The following is a 17034-nucleotide window of genomic DNA, read 5'->3' as shown; positions in this document are numbered from 1 at the left end:
GCTGTATACATGGAGAATACACATCGTTCCAAAAGTGATCGCTTGTTTCATGGAAGCCGCCATGTTGAGACGTAGACAACTCATGAATATTAATGAGTATTATAATAAGGCTGCTCAACAGAGCTCTGTGATTCGTCTGTTGAGCAAGACCGTCGAGTAACCCCTGGCTGCAGTCCGCAGATCGAGGAGGGGCTTATTTTCCCTCAATGTGGGCGGGCTCAACGTTGAGCCCGCGGGCTCCATCTGGTGGCGGAGATCCGAATAGGGAAAAAGGTTCATGTATTTGATAGACTTAGACATTCCTACTTTTAACTTGTCAAATGTGTTTTTTTACCATGAAAAAAAAAATAAATAAAAAATAAATAAAAAATATATATATATATATATATATAAACCATAGCATTTACCATGAAAAAAAAAGAATAATAATTATATATAAACCATAGCATTTCCAAAAGAGTATAGACACATATTATTTTGCACACTCAATTATATTAGCTAAGTCAAATAAACCAAAGACAGAATACTTTGCATCATTGATTTTATTTTTCACCCCAGGTTAAAAATGTTTGATCTGTAAAGAAAAAAAAAATGTTGTAGCCTAGCCAAATACATTCCTTAAGCTTCCATAAATGTTTAACAATGGCAAGTATCAAGGTATTTTTCTGGCCCATAACAAGCAACCCTGTTCCCTGTTTCCAGTTCTGTTCATTTTCCACTGTCTAGAAAGGAAACCGATTGCGGTTCTTATAGGCACAATAACAATGCAAGATGTGAAACTAAGGTAATTGAAATAAGTGGAGGAATTACGCTTTAGTCTAGCAATAGTTGACTACAAGACTAATTAATCACATGACCTCTCACCTGTAGCCCTCCTTGCACTCGTCGCCGTTTTCTGTCCTGCAATCGGTCTTCTTCAGACCTTAGTGATTTAATGACAACATACATTCACTATGAAAACATTCATGTTGGTCTGTTGACCGTGAGTAAAACATTTTTTTTGTGATTTGTGATATTCAAAGCACTTACGGCATGGGGAAGTTCTGCAGGAGAGCGAGACACCACCATCTCCTAATTTGCAACATGTTTTCCTTTGAAGAAGGAAATGCAGGAAGATGTTAATATCCATCCATCCATCCATTTTCTACCGCTTATTCCCTTCGGGGTCGCGAGGGGCGCTGGAGCCTATCTCAGCTACAATTGGGCGGAAGGTGGGGTACACCCTGGACAAGTCGCCACCTCATCGCAGAGATGTTAATATGTTGTAAAAAAAATAACACCTTGTACACTAAGCATAATGTGTCACGATTTACACATACCTCTCTGAAATCACAATTGGCCCCCATTACAATGTACAGAGTGTACTGTAAGCCAAGAGGTACTGCTTAATATAATGTCAGGCGTATTCCCAAGGATACATTTTTTTCAATACAAATTAATGTGGTTTTAATGTAGCAAGCAAACATTTTGACAGACAACAGCAATGCTATAACATGCTGATTTGGTCTTACCATCAAAACAAACACGCCACAGTTGTTGGAGCACCCTTGCTTTGTTAGGCCCTGAGGTGTGAACAATGTATTTTAATAAAAGTATTGCAAGAAAATAGTAAAAAGTTAGCAAGTGCTATTATGTAATGTCTCACCTGGACATCATTCACACCAAGCTCTCTCCAGGGGCCAGAAGAGAGGCTGTGAGCAACGTGTCTGTACAAATAATAAGCGAAATAAAAGTCACTCAACTTCAATCAACTTTTGATTGAAAAGCACGCATAAACGCTTGGAACAAAGCCTGAACTGAATAAGGAAAAGGTTGGAACTTCAAATCAAAAAGTTTTCATAACAGAACTGCCCGTCTCAAAAAAGATAAATAGTTCTGTTTCCATCTGTTTAAGGAATCAAAATAGTTGGAATATGGAATGGAATATTTTAGATCAAATAAAAACAGAACCATTAATTAAAACAAACAAAGGACAAGTGGTTTAAAACAGAACTACCACTGTCCAGGAGGTGCCCTAAAAACCTGAATAGACTGGTTCTACTCTCATCTCTCCAAGACATGAGACAGCTAGTGGAAGAAAACAAAGTCTTAATACGTGTATGATTATATGAGTGACATTCATAGATAACCACAGTGGCACAATAGTTAACTTTACCAGTTGTTCCTGGCTGTCTTGGAGTTTCTGTCCCCAGTATGCAGTGTGTGCTGAAAACTTGTGGAGACTAGGGAAGTCTCCATGAGGTCTCTGCTCACTGTCATCATTTACTAGTGTAGAAAGCAACAACCGAAAAATAAAATCAAGTGTGAAATGTCACATTTCTCATTTGAATGATGTGCAAAATAGAGCCAAAACTTTTTGATTTGAAGTTCCAACCTTTTCCTTATTCAGTTCAGGCTTTGTTCCAAGCGTTTATGCGTGCTTTTCAATCAAAAGTTGATTGAAGTTGAGTGACTTTTATTTCGCTTATTATTTGTACAGACACGTTGCTCACAGCCTCTCTTCTGGCCCCTGGAGAGAGCTTGGTGTGAATGATGTCCAGGTGAGACATTACATAATAGCATTTGCTAACTTTTTACTATTTTCTTGCCATACTTTTATTAAAATACATTGTTCACACCTCAGGGCCTAACAAAGCAAGGGTGCTCCAACAACTGTGGCGTGTTTGTTTTGATGGTAAGACCAAATCCGCATGTTATAGCATTGCTGTTGTCTGTCAAAATGTTTGCTTGCTACATTAAAACCACATTAATTTGCATTGAAAAAAATGTATCCTTGCGAATACGCCTGACATTATATTAAGCAGTACCTCTTGGCTTACAGTACACTCTGTACATTGTAATGGGGGCCAATTGTGATTTCAGAGAGGTATGTGTAAATCGTGACACATTATGCTTAGTGTACAAGGTGTTATTTTTTTTACAACATATTAACATCTCTGCGATGAGGTGGCGACTTGTCCAGGGTGTACCCCGCCTTCCGCCCAATTGTAGCTGAGATAGGCTCCAGCGCCCCTCGCGACCCCGAAGGGAATATCCTTCTTCAAAGGAAAACATGCTGCAAATTAGGAGATGGTGGTGTCTCGCTCTCCTGCAGAACTTCCCCATGCCGTAAGTGCTTTGAATATCACAAATCACAAAAAAAATGTTTTACTCACGGTCAACAGACCAACATGAATGTTTTCATAGTGAATGTATGTTGTCATTAAATCACTAAGGTCTGAAGAAGACCGATTGCAGGACAGAAAACGGCGACGAGTGCAAGGAGGGCTACAGGTGAGAGGTCATGTGATTAATTAGTCTTGTAGTCAACTATTGCTAGACTAAAGCGTAATTCCTCCACTTATTTCAATTACCTTAGTTTCACATCTTGCATTGTTATTGTGCCTATAAGAACCGCAATCTGTTTCCTTTCTAGACAGTGGAAAATTAACAGAACTGGAAACAGGGAACAGGGTTGCTTGTTATGGGCCAGAAAAATACCTTGATACTTGCCATTGTTAAACATTTATGGGAGCTTAAGGAATGTATTTGGCTAGGCTACAACATTTTTTTTTTCTTTACAGATCAAACATTTTTAGCCTGGGGTGAAAAATAAAATCAATGATGCAAAGTATTCTGTCTTTGGTTTATTTGACTTTGCTAATATAATTGAGTGTGCAAAATGATATGTGTCTATACTCTTATGGAAATGCTATGGTTTAGATATATATTTTTTTAAATTGTTTTTTCATGGTAAAAAAAAATACATTTGACAAGTTAAAAGTAGGAATGTCTAAGTCTATCAAATACATGAACCTTTTTCCATACTATGGTTTATATATATTTTTTTTAAATTGTTTTTTCATGTTAAAAAAAAATACATTTGACAAGTTTTTTTTGTGTTTTTTTTTGCAAATATTTGTATTGAATTTTACAGTTAAAATCACATTTAACAGTCATCCTTTGGTCACGCAAAACCTTCATACAATCGCACATCCACTCATACCCACTCACATGCACACTTGAGGAGAGAGGTGCACTTAAACTTTAACAATTCAAGGTTTACAGTATAAACAGTATTAGAAAAGATACCCAGATATTGTATATATATATATATATCCATCCATCCCGCTCTGGCTCAGGATCAGCTACAGGCTATCCAGACCATAGTGGATGAACATTCCTCGGCATCAAGGATCCTCAGGAAGTGATCCCAAGATCACCTCTCGAGGACCTCTCCACCGTTCACACTTAAAAAAGAAAAGGAAAGTCACAGAAGTTGATCAGATGTAAAACAATACAAAATAAAAAGACACAAAAAATAAATAAATAAATAAGCAAATAAACCATGGCAAGGCCATATCAGAAGTAACAAAAAAAACACAATAATAGTGTAGGATCAATACAGAAAATAATGAAGATAATAAAAAAGGAATAAAACTACAAAAAAGATGGCAGATACATTTGACAAGTTAAAAGTAGGAATGTCTAAGTCTATCAAATACATGAACCTTTTTTCATACTATGGTTTATATATATATTTTTTTTTTATTGTTTTTTCATGGTAAAAAAAATACATTTGACAAGTTAAAAGTAGCTTTATTGACGTTTGAGAATGTGTGCTGCCGGATCTCCACCACCAGATGGAGCCCGCGGGCTCAACGTTGAGACCCGCCCACATTGAGGGAAAATAAGCCCCTCCTCGATCTGCGGGCTGCAGCCAGGGGCACTTGGCAGAAGCTGCACTGACATGAAACTGGGCCGGCACTCGTTTGACTAGCTGAAAAAAAAAAAAAAAAAAAATTCGGGAGGAGTGCTGGAGTCACTCCCGGGAGGGTTGGCAAGTATTAGAAGTAGCGGTGAATGCGGTGTTACCGCGGCACTGCCGCAATGTATAATCGCCGGTCCAGCTTTAGTGTTAATTTGATATTGCCTCAAGGGCCAAGTCAAATTACACGTTGGGCCAAATTTGGCCCACGGGCCAGAGTTTGACACCCATGACCTTCACTGTAAAAAATTACTGTAAAAATAAAAAATAAAATTACAGTTATATACTCCATCCATCCATCCATTTTCTACCGCTTATTCCCTTCGGGGTCGCGGGGGGCGCTGGAGCCTATCTCAGCTACAATCAGGCGGAAGGCGGGGTACACCCTGGACAAGTCGCCACCTCATCGCAGGGCCAACACAGATAGACAGACAACATTCACACTCACATTCACACACTAGGGCCAATTTAGTGTTGCCAATCAACCTATCATGTTCTTCTTAAATGCAGTTAAGTACTGTAAATTTTGTTGCATTTTTCAAAAAATATCGACCAGCAGTAAGTTACTGTAAAACCTACAGTGTAATTCAGTATTTTTCAGACTTGTTTCTTGGGTCCGCCCACAATTCGTCCAACCGAGCTTCATTTCACCTACTGCATCGTGTGTTTTTGATAACAATGTAAGAGTCACTTGTACCTTGATGTGTCATTTTCTGTTTGAATTACTTTATATATATATTTATAAAGTCCGAAATGTCAGCATCACAGACACTATCGTTGGCGGTACATGCGCGTCATGTACCGCCGCATGCTAGCTAGCTAAGTTTTCTTCTTTTTTGTCATAGTCATCATAAAAGATGATAACTTGCAACATATGTGCTACGACTTGCAGCAATGTTTTTGCGTATGTTAGACACATGCGAAGTCATAGTTGTATGCCTAATGCATCGTTTAAGTGTGCTTTCCCTAAATGCACAAGAGTTTTTTCCAACTTCTCAGCCTTCAAAACTCACAGCCGTCGTCATAAATATGGCAAGAGTAGGACTGATATGTATAGCGCAGAAGGTTTACCTTGTAATATTGTCTCATGTAGCGCGAAGTGCGATGATATACGGGCCCTTCTCCTGCATTTGAAAAGTCATATTACCGAAGGTAGGACAGTTACGTGCCCCTTCAGTCAATGTGAAAAAAGATTTACAGTTAAGTCTACTTTCACATCGCACGCGTCAAGGAAGCACTACGGCTACACTGAACGAAGTTTGACTTGATCAACAGCAAATCCAAGCAGCTCTTGTGTTATTAACACTGATGATGACTATTGTGATATGCAACTTGAGAATTCAGGATATTCCTGTTATGAAGACATGGAGGTCTACTTGCATTAAAAAAATGTTCACAGCACTGAAAAAAGGTTGAGAACCACTGCCTTAGGACAGTGGTTCTCAACCTTTTTTCAGTGATGTACCCCTGTGAACATTTTTTAAATTCAAGTACCCCCTAATCAGAGCAAAGCATTTTTGGTTGAAAAAAAGGGATAAAGAAGTAAAATACAACACTATGTCATCAGTTTCTGATTCATTAAATTGTATAACAGTGCAAAATATTGCTCATTTGTTGTGGTCTTTCTTGAACTATTTGGAAAAAAAGATATAAAAATAACTAAAAACTTGTTGAAAAATAAACAAGTGATTCAATTATAAATAAAGATTTTTACACATAGAAGTAATCAACTTAAAGTGCCCTCTTTGGGGATTGCAATAGAGATCCATCTGGATTCATGAACTTCATTCTCAACATTTCTTCACAAAAAAAGAAATCTTTAACATCAATATTTATGGAACATGTCCACTACGCTTTAACCAAGCCTCCATTGTTTTCTACATGGATAGTTGATTGACAGTTGGTGCCGTGTGGCACCGCCAGGTAGAGTCAAACCATCATGGCATGGGGGAAACTCTGGCTTTATGGTAATGAATGGAATAGCCTACTTGATTAGTTGTTCAGTTTATGAACTTACATTCATATTTTGTCGAAGTATTATTCAATAAATATATTTATAAAGGATTTTTGAATTGTTGCTATTTTTAGAATATTTAAAAAAAATCTCACGTACCCCTTGGCATACCTTCAAGTACCCCCAGGAGTACGCGTACCCCCATTTGACACAGAGGAAAGAGAGAGCGAGTGAGGTGGCCATTCCAAATACTTTTAAAATGCTACCCATATTGGATACTGTTTAGGAACATAAACTGCATTTCTTGACTGTACCAGTTGCTGGTGACAAAGTCACAATAAAACGTTGGATGATCAGCATGGAAGGTGATGTCATCTGCAAAGGCGTCCAACCTAGCTTAATCTCAGGGCTTGCTGCCCTTCTTGCCACCTACTATGTGTTCAACTTGGAATACCAAGAGGAAGGTCCTCGGACATTGGAATTTGTTCAAAGGTAAATCCTCTTGATACGGTTAAAATACTGTTAGGATATTTTATTTTATATTTCTCACCTCTGTTCAGGAATTTGACTTGTCATTTCCCCAATTGTGTGCCTTAAATCAATGACTCTTCTGTTCCTTTGTGTACCTTCTTATTAGGGACCGAAGCACCAGTTTGACTCTAGGATACAGAGAAAGTAGGTAATGTGCAGGTAAAGATATGTTGACTGGGTCAAAGAAGGAAGCACCTGTTTGACCCCAGGATGCAGAAAAATTAGGTAATTTGCAGGTAAAGATATGTTGACTGGATGATGGCAGGAAGCACCAGCTTGACCCGAGAATGCAGAGCAAGTAGGTAATGTGCGGGTGAAGATATGTTGAATGGGTAAAGGCAGGAAGCACCAGTGTGACCCCACCATGCAGGGAAGGTAGGTAATGTGCGGGTGAAGGTATGTTGAATGGGTGAAAGAAGGAAGCGCAGGTGTGGTCGAGGCCATGCAGACAAGGTAGGTATGTGCAGGTGAAGATATGTTGTATGGTGAAAGAAAGAAGCACCAGTGTGACCCAAAGATGCAGGGAAGGTAGGTAATGTGCAGGTAAAGATATGTTGAATGGGTGAAGGCAGGAAACACCAGCTAGACGCCAGGATACAGAGAAGGTAGGTAATGTGCAGGTAAAGATATGTTGAATGAGTAAAGGTAGAAAGCACCAGCGTGACCACACTATGCAGAGAAGGTAGGTAATGTGCAGGTAAAGATATGTTGAATGGGTAAAGGCAAGAAGCACCAGTGTGACCCCAGGATGCAGAGAAGATAGGTAATGAGCAGGTAACGATATGTTAAATGGGTGAAAGCAGGAAACATCAGCGTAAATACACGGTCCCGTAGATGGAGAGAAAACATAAATAGAGAGAGGGATTGGGGAGGCTTTAGCATTGTCTTCCTCTCTGAATTTGTCTTAATGGGTTTTAGAGCATTCACTCATCTACAGCTGTGGTTATGGTATAGGCTCACATATATCCTAAAATTGATATTAATATTTGTGCAGTGCATATTCCTAAATAACAATGTGAGGGGGGTTCTGTATCGACTGCAAGTAATCTTCAATCACAACAGAATATCTAATATGCTTTCTCTCTTTTTTAGGCGATTCATTGGCGTTAACCCTGAGAGGGGAACAAAGGCTAGCCAGGGAAAGGTGGTGTCCAAGAAGACCAGGAAGCTGGTCCAGAAAAAGGCAGCAACTGTAAATCCTCACGTAGCCACCCTTATAAAACATCTCACAGACTTTGGTGGGGCTTTATGTAGCCGACAACTAAACACTGGACTCGTGTTCAGTGTTTTGTCTCCAGTTAGAAATTAAGTGGACATGTTATGAATGTTAAAATGCTTTACTGAAAATAAGAAGAATGCACTAAATGTACTTTGAATGTATTTGATGCACAATAAATAATTGGTTAATAAAAACATAATCTTGCAAGGCCATTTCTCCAGTCATTTTTATGCCAGCAGATTGCAGGGATTTTGATTTTGAAAAATTAAAAGTTCAACTCATTAACTTCTAGTGGCATTATACTGTAAAGTTCAGTCTATAGTGCTTACAATTATTTTACTGTAATTAACTGTTAATGGATATTACAGTAGATACACTAAAATAACAGTGTAATGCCGCTAAACAGATGACAGTATTATGCTGTGAAGCGTATATTTGATACTTTTTACTTTTTACTTTTACTTTTTACAGTAATAAACTGTAGTGATAAATCACAGTATGTGTGCTGTAGAAAAACAGTTTTATACTGGAACCTTTAGCTGCCAGTAGGTTACTGTAATTAAACGGTGAAAATTCTTACAGTAAGGGAGAGACCCGCCACCCAGCGGAGAAAACTCATTTCGGCCGCTTGTACCCGTGATGTTGTCCTTTCGGTCATAACCCAAAGCTCATGACCATAGGTGAGGATGGGAACGTAGATTGACCGGTAAATTGAGAGCTTTTCCTTCTGGCGCAGCTCCTTCTTACCACAACGAATCGATATAGCGTCCTCATTACTGAAGACGCCGCACCGACCAGCCTGTGCATCTCACGATCCACTCTTCCCTCACTCATGAACAAGACTCCAGGTACTTGAACTCATCCACTTGGGGCAAGATCTCCTACCCAACCTCGAGATGGCACTCCACCCTTTCCCGGGCGAGAACCTCGGACTTGGAGGTGCTGATTCTCATCCCAGTCGCTTCACACTCGGCTGCGAACCAATCCAATGAGAGCTGAAGATCCTGGCCAGTTAAAGCCATAAGGACCACATCATCTGCAAAAAGGAGAGACCTAATCCTGCAGCCACCAAACCGGATCCCCTCAACGCCATGACTGCGCCTACAAATTCTGTCCATAAAATTTATGAACACATTTGGTGACAAAAGGCAGCCAACTTACTGCTGGCAATGCGGACCAAGCTCTGACACTGATCATACAGGGAGCGACCCGCCACAATCAGACATGCCGATACCCCATACTCTCTGAGCACTCCCCACAGGACTTCCCGGGGTGGCCATGGTCGGATGTCTTCTCCAAGTCCACAAAGCACATGTAGACTGGTTGGACAAACTCCCATGCACACTCAAGGACCCTGCCGAGAGTATAGAGCTGGTCTACCGTTCCACGACCAGGACGAAAACCACACTGTTCGTCCTGGATCCGAGGTTCCTCCTCTCCAGTACACATGAATAGACCTTACCGGGAAGGCTGAGGAGTGTGATCTACGATAGTTGGAACACACCCTCCGGTTCCCCTTCTTAAAGAGAGGAACCACCACCCCGGTCTGCCAATCCAGAGGTACCGCCCCTGATGTCCACGCGATGTTGCAGAGTCTTGTCAACTAAAACAGCCCCACAGCATCCAGAGCCTTAAGGAACTCCGGACGGAGCTCATCCACCCCCGCGGCCTTGCCACCGAGGAGCTTTTAAAACTACCTTGGCAACCTCAGCCCCAGAAATAGGAGAGCCCACCACAGATTCCCCAGGCACTGCTTGGCCTGTCGGTATGCCCGCTGCCTCTGGAGTCCCATGAGCCAAAAGGACCAGATAAGCTCTTTCTTCAGCTTGACGGCATCCCGCACTGCTGGTGGCCACCAGCGGGTTCTAGGATTACCGCCACGACAGGCACCAAACACCTTGCGGCCACAGCTCCAATCAGCTGGCTTGACAAGAGAGGCACGGAACATGATCCATTCAGACTCAATGTCCAGCACCTCCTTTGTGACATGTTCAAAGTTCCTCCGGAGGTGGAAAAAGAAACTCTCTCTGACAGGAGACTCTGCTAGGCATTCCCAAAAGACTCTCACAATGCGTTTGGGCCTGCCAGGTCTGTCCGGGATCCTACCCCACCATCGGAGCCAGCTCACCAGGTGGTGATCGGTAGAAAGCTCGCCCCTCTCTTCACCCGAGTGTCCAAAACATGAGGCCGCAAATCCCATGACACAACTACAAAGTCAATAATGGAACTGCGGCCGAGGGTGTCCTGGTGCCAAGTGCACATATGGACACCCTTATGTTTGAACATTGTGTTTGTTATGGACAATCCGTGACGAGCACAAAAGTCCAATAACAAAGCACCACTTGGGTTCAGATCCGGGTGGCCATTTTTCCCAATCACGACTCTCCAGGTTTCAAAGTCGTTGCCAACATGAGCGTTAAAGACCCCCAGCAGAACAAGGGAATCACCCGAGGGAGCACTCTCAAGGGAATCCAAAAAGAGTGGGTACTCTGAGCTGCTGTTTGGTGCGTAAACACCAACAACAGTCAGGACCCGTCACCCAACCCGAAAGCGGAGGGAAGCTACCATCTCGTCTTCTGGGTTAAGTCCAACGTGCAGGCTTTGAGCCGGGGGGGCAACAAGAATTGCCAACCCAGCCTCTCATTACTTGCAACGCCAGAGTGGAAGAGAGTCCAACCCCTCTTGAGAGAACAGGTTCCAGAGCCCTTGCTGTGCGTCGAAGTGAGTCCAGCTTTATCTAGCCAGGAACTTCTCCACCTCGCGAGGTGACGTTCCACGTCCCAAGAGCGAGCTTATGTAGCCGATAATCGGACCGCCAAGTGCCCTGCCTTCGGCTTCCGCCCAGCTAACACTGCACCCGACCTCTATGACCCAGCCCATGAGTGGTGAGCCTATTGCAGGGGGGACCCACGTTGCCTCTTCGAGCTGGGCCCCATGGGCACCAGTCGCTCGCCATCGTGCCCCACCTCTGGGCCTGGCTACACAGGGGAGTCACGGTGACCCGCGTCCGGGCGAGAAAATATCTAGGTCCTCGATTTGTACTTTTCATAAAGGTCTTTGAGCTGCTCTTTGTCTGATTCCTCACCTAGGACTGTTTGTCATCATAGAAGCCCCCGGACAACATAGCTCCTAGGATCAGTGGGACACGCAAACCCCAAAGGTGGCGGCTCAGAAAGAAGGTTATATAAACATAACTCCAAAACCAAACATGCAAGATGTCTAAACATGCCTGTAATATTGTATCAATGTGAGTTTTACTAGAATCGGTTGTTTTTTTAAGGCTTGCACACACAAAAAGTTTTTTTTACTCAATATGACAGTAAGTTCTTAAAATGCTGAGATAATGTGAAAAAAACAATACAAATATATTCCAACATGATTCCTAAACCAAACATGCAAAATGTCTAAAAATGCCTGTAATATTGAATCCACGTGAGTTTTACTAGAATCATTTGTTTTTGTAAGGTTTGCAAATACAAAACTTGAGTTTTATGACAGACACAAGTTAGTTTTTTTACTCAATATAACAGTATAGATGTCATACTATATATTAAAGTTATATGAAAATAACTCCAAAACCAAACGTGCATTATGTCCAAAATTGCCTGTAATATTGTATAGATGTGAGTTTTACTAGAATCAGGTTTGCAAATACAAAAATTGGGTTTTATGACAGTATACTGTCACACTCAATATGACAGTATAACTGTCATACTAAATCCATCCATTTTCTTCCGCTTATCCGAGGTCGGGTTGCGGGGGCAGCAGCCTAAGCAGAGAGCCCAGACTTCGTCCAGCTCTTCTCGGGGGATCCCGAGGCGTTCCCAGGCCATAGTCTTTCCAATGTATCCTAGGTCTTCCCCATGGCCTCCTGCCGTTCGGACCTAGGGAGGCGTTCGGGTGGCATCCTGAGCAGATGCCCGAACCACCTCACCTGGCTCCTCTCAATGTGGAGGAGCAGCGGCTTTACACTGAGTTCCTCCCAGATGACAGAGCTTCTCACCCTATCTCTAAGGGAGAGACCCACCACCCGGCGAAAGAAACTCATTTCGGCCGCTTGTACCCGTGACCTTGTCCTTTCGGTCATAACCCAAAGCTCATGACCATAGGTGAGGATGGGAACGTTGATCGACCGGTAAATTGAAAGCTTTTCCTTCTGGCTCAGCTCCTTCTTCACCACAACGGATCGCTATAGCGTCCTCATTACTGAAGACGCTGCACCGATCCGCCTGTAGATCTCACAATCCACTCTATCCTCACTCGTGAACAAGACTCCTAGGTACTTCAACTCCTTGACTTCGGGCAAGATCTCTTTCCCAACCTCGAGATGGCACTCCACCCTTTCCCGGGCGAGAACCATGGACTCGGACTTGGAGGTGCTGATTCTCATCCCAGTCGCTTCACTGCGAACCGATCCAATGAAAGCTGAAGATCTTGGCCAGTTGAAGCCATCAGGACCACATCATCTGCAAAATGCAGAGACCTAATCCTGCAGCCACCAAACCAGGCGCAGTCATGGCGTTGAGGGGATCCTCAAAGCCATGACTGCGCCTAGATATTCTGTCCATTAAAGTTATGAACAGAATCGGTGACAAAGGGCAGCCTCACTGGAAAGGGGTCCGACATACGGACCAAGCTCTGACACTGATCATACAGGGAGACACCCGCCACAATCAGACATGCCGATACTCCCTACTCTTTGAGCACTCCCCACAGGATTTACCGGGGACCAAGGTCGAATGTCTTCTCCAAGTCCACAAAACTTATGTAGACTGGTTGGGCAAACTCGACCAGGACGAAAACCACACTGTTCGTCCTGGATCCGAGGTTCTTCCTCTCCATTACACATGAATAGACCTTACCGGGAAGGCTGAGGAGTGTGATCTACGATAGTTGGAACACACCCTCCGGTTCCCCTTCTTAAAGAGAGGTACCACCACCCCGGTCTGCCAATCCAGAGGTACCGCCCCCGATGTAGACGCAATGTTGCAGAGTCTTGTCAACCAAGACTGCCCCACAGCATCCAGAGCCTTAAGGAACTCCGGACGGAGCTCATATCCCCGGGGCCTTGCCACCGAGGAGCTTTTTAACTACCTTGGCAACCTCAGCCCCAGAAATAGGAGAGCCCACCACAGACTTCCCAGGCACTGTTTCCTCATAGGAAGACGTGTTGGTGGGACTGAGGAGGTCTCGCTTGGCCTGTCGGTATGCCCACTGCCTCTGGAGTCCCATGAGCCAAAAGGACCCGGTGGCTCTTTCTTCAGCTTGACAGCATCCCTCACTGCTGGTGGATTACCGCCACGACAGGCACCAAACACCTTGCGGCCACAGCTTCAATCAGCTGGCTCAACAAGAGAGGAACGGAACATGGTCCACTCAGACTCAATGTCCAGCACCTCCCTCGTGACATGTTCAAAGTTCTTCCGGACATGTTCAAAGTTCTTCAGGAGACTCTGCTAGGTGTTCCCAGCAGACCCTTACAATGCGTTTGGGCCTGCCAGGTCTGACCGGCATCCTCCCCTACCATCGGAGCCAGCTCACCACCAGGTGGTGGTTGGTAGAAAGCTCTGCCCCTCTCTTCACCGAGTGTCCAAAACATGAGGCCGCAAATCCCATGACACAACTACAAAGTCAATCATGCGGCCGAGGGTGTCCTTGTGCCAAACCCTTATGTTTGAACATTGTGTTTGTTATGGACAATCCGTGACAAGCACAAAAGTCCAATAACAAAGCACCACTTGGGTTCAGATCCAGGTGGCCATTTTTCCCAATCACGACTCTCCAGGTTTCACTGTCGTTGCCAACATAGCGTTGAAGTCCACCAGCAGAACAAGGGAATCACCCGAGGGAGCACTCTCCAGTGCTCCCTCAAGGGAATCCAAAAAGAGTTGGTACTCTGAGCTGCTGTTTGGTGTGTAAACACAAACAACAGTCAGGACCCGTCACCCAACCCGAAGGCTGAAGGAAGCTACCATCTCGTCTATTGGGTTTAAAGTCCAACGTGCAGGCTTTGAGCCGGGGGGCAACAAGAATTGCCACCCCAGCCTCTCATTAGATGCAACGCCAGTGTGGAATCTCTTCCACTCTGGCGTTGCAAGTAATGAAAGTTCAGTTCAGTCCAGCCCCTCTGAGAGAACAGGTTCCAGAGCCCTTGCTGTGAGTCCAACTATATCTAGCCGGGAACGTCTCCACCTCATGCACCAGCTCAGGCTCCTTCCCTCCCAGCGAGGTGACGTTCCATGTCCCAAGAGCGAGCTTATGTAGCCGATAATCGGACCACCAAGTGCCCTGCCTTCGGCTACCGCCCAGCTCACACTGCACCCTTTATGACCCAGCCCATGAGTGGTGAGCCCTGGAGGGGGGATCCACGTTGCCTCTTCGAGCTGAGCACGGCTGGGCCCCATGGGCACGATGGCGATTGGCCATCGTGCCACACCTCTGGGCCTGGCTCCACAGGGGAGCCACGGTGACCTGTGTCCGGGCGAGAAAAAATCTAGGTCCTCAATTGTACTTTTAATAAAGGTCTTTGAGCTGCTCTTTGTCTGATCGGACCTGTTTGTCTTGGGAGACCATAGAAGCCCCCGGACAACATAGTTCCTGGATCAGTGGGACACGCAAACCACAAAGGTGGCGGCTCAGAAAGCAGGTTATATAAATATAACTCCAAAACCAAACATGCAATATGTCCAAACATGCCTGTAATATTGTATCAATGTGAGTTTTCCTAGAATCGGTTGTTTTTGTAAGGTTTGCAAATACAAAAATTAGGTTTTACTCACAATGACAAAATCACACTGAATATGACAGTTATTTAAACATAACTCATAAACTACACAAAAAAATGGCTAATAATGCCTGAAATAATGAATCATTGGGAGTTTTACTGAGTTTTACATTTTGCAAACACAAAAAGTAGTTTTTTACTTGACTGTAATGTTCTTAGAACCCTGAGATAATGGGAAAAAAGCAATAAAAATGTATTTAAACCTAGGCATTATTAGCCATTTTGCATGTGTTGTTTAGGAGACAACACATGCAAAATGGCTAATAATGCCTAGGGAGACATGTAACGTTGTTAGTTTAAAAAAATGATCTTTTGTAAAGATATCAAAGACACAAGCTAGTTTTTTTTATTCAATATGACAGTATAACAGTCATACTAAATATGAAAGTTATATAAACATAACTCCAAAACCAAACATGTGTCATGTCTAAAAATGCCTGTAATAATGTATTTATGTGAGTTTGTAAGGTTTGCAAAAACAAAAAGTAGTTTTTTACTCAATATGAAAGTAATGTTCTTAGAATCCTGAGATAATGCGAAAAAAGCAATACAAATGTATTGAAACACAAATTTTAAACAAAACATGTAAAATGTCTAAAAATGCCTGTAATATTGAATCTATATAAGTTTTACTAGAATCAATTGTTTTTGTAAGGTTTGCAAATACAAAAATTAGGTTTTACACATAATGACATTAAAACTGTAACACTCAATATGACAATTATTTATTTATAACTCCTAACCACACATGAAACATGTCTAATAATGCGTGAAAAAAATTATCTCTGTGAGTGTTACTAGAAACATTTTCTTTTGTAAGGTTTGCAAATACAGGTTAGTTTTTTTTTACTCAATATGACAGTATAACTGCCACACTCAATATGACAGTTATTTAAACATAACTCTTAAACTACACATGAAAAATGACTAACAATGCCTGAAATAATGCATTCTTGTAAGTTTTACTCGAAACATATGCTTTTTTAAGGCTTGCAAACACAAAAATTATTTTTTTACTCAATATGACAGTAATGTTCTAAAATTCTGAGATAATACGAACAAATTAATAAAAATGATTCCAACATAATTCCTAAACCAAACATGCAAAATGTCTAAAAATGTCTGTAATATTGAATCCATGTGAGTTTTACTGGATTTAAATGATTTTGTAAGGTTTGCAAATACATAAATTAGGTTTTACTTACTATGTCATAACTGACAGTATATGACAGTTATTTAACCATAACTCAAACCACACATGAAAAATGGCTAATAATGCCTGAAATAATGCATCCTTGGCCGTTTTACTCGAAACACATGCTTTTTTAAATCTTGCAAATACAAAAAGTAGTTTTTTTACTCAATATGATTGTAATGTTCTTAAAATCCTGAGATAATGCGAAAAAAGCAATAAAAATGTATTTAAACATTACTCCTAAACAACATATGCAAAATGGCTAATAATGCCTGGGAACACATATCTTTTTTAGTTTTACTGGAAAAATGATCTTTTGTAAAGTTTGCAAAGACACAAGCCAGTTTTTTTTATTCAATATGACAGTATAACAGTCATATTAAATATGAAAGTTATATAAACATAACTCCAAAACCAAACATGTGTCGTGTCTAAAAATGCCTGTAATAATGTATTAATGTGAGTTTGTAAGGTTTGCAAAAACAAAAACTAGTTTTTTACTCAATATGAAAGTAATGATCTTAGAATCCTGAGATAATGCGAAAAAAGCAACAAAAATGTATTTAAACATAACTCCTAAACAACCCAGGCAAAATGGGTAATA

This window comes from Entelurus aequoreus, linkage group LG10 (assembly GCF_033978785.1).
Source record: "Entelurus aequoreus isolate RoL-2023_Sb linkage group LG10, RoL_Eaeq_v1.1, whole genome shotgun sequence".
Taxonomy (NCBI): Eukaryota; Metazoa; Chordata; class Actinopteri; order Syngnathiformes; family Syngnathidae; genus Entelurus; species Entelurus aequoreus.
The sequence above is the reverse complement of the archived record's forward strand: the minus strand, read 5'-3'. Positions refer to the sequence as shown.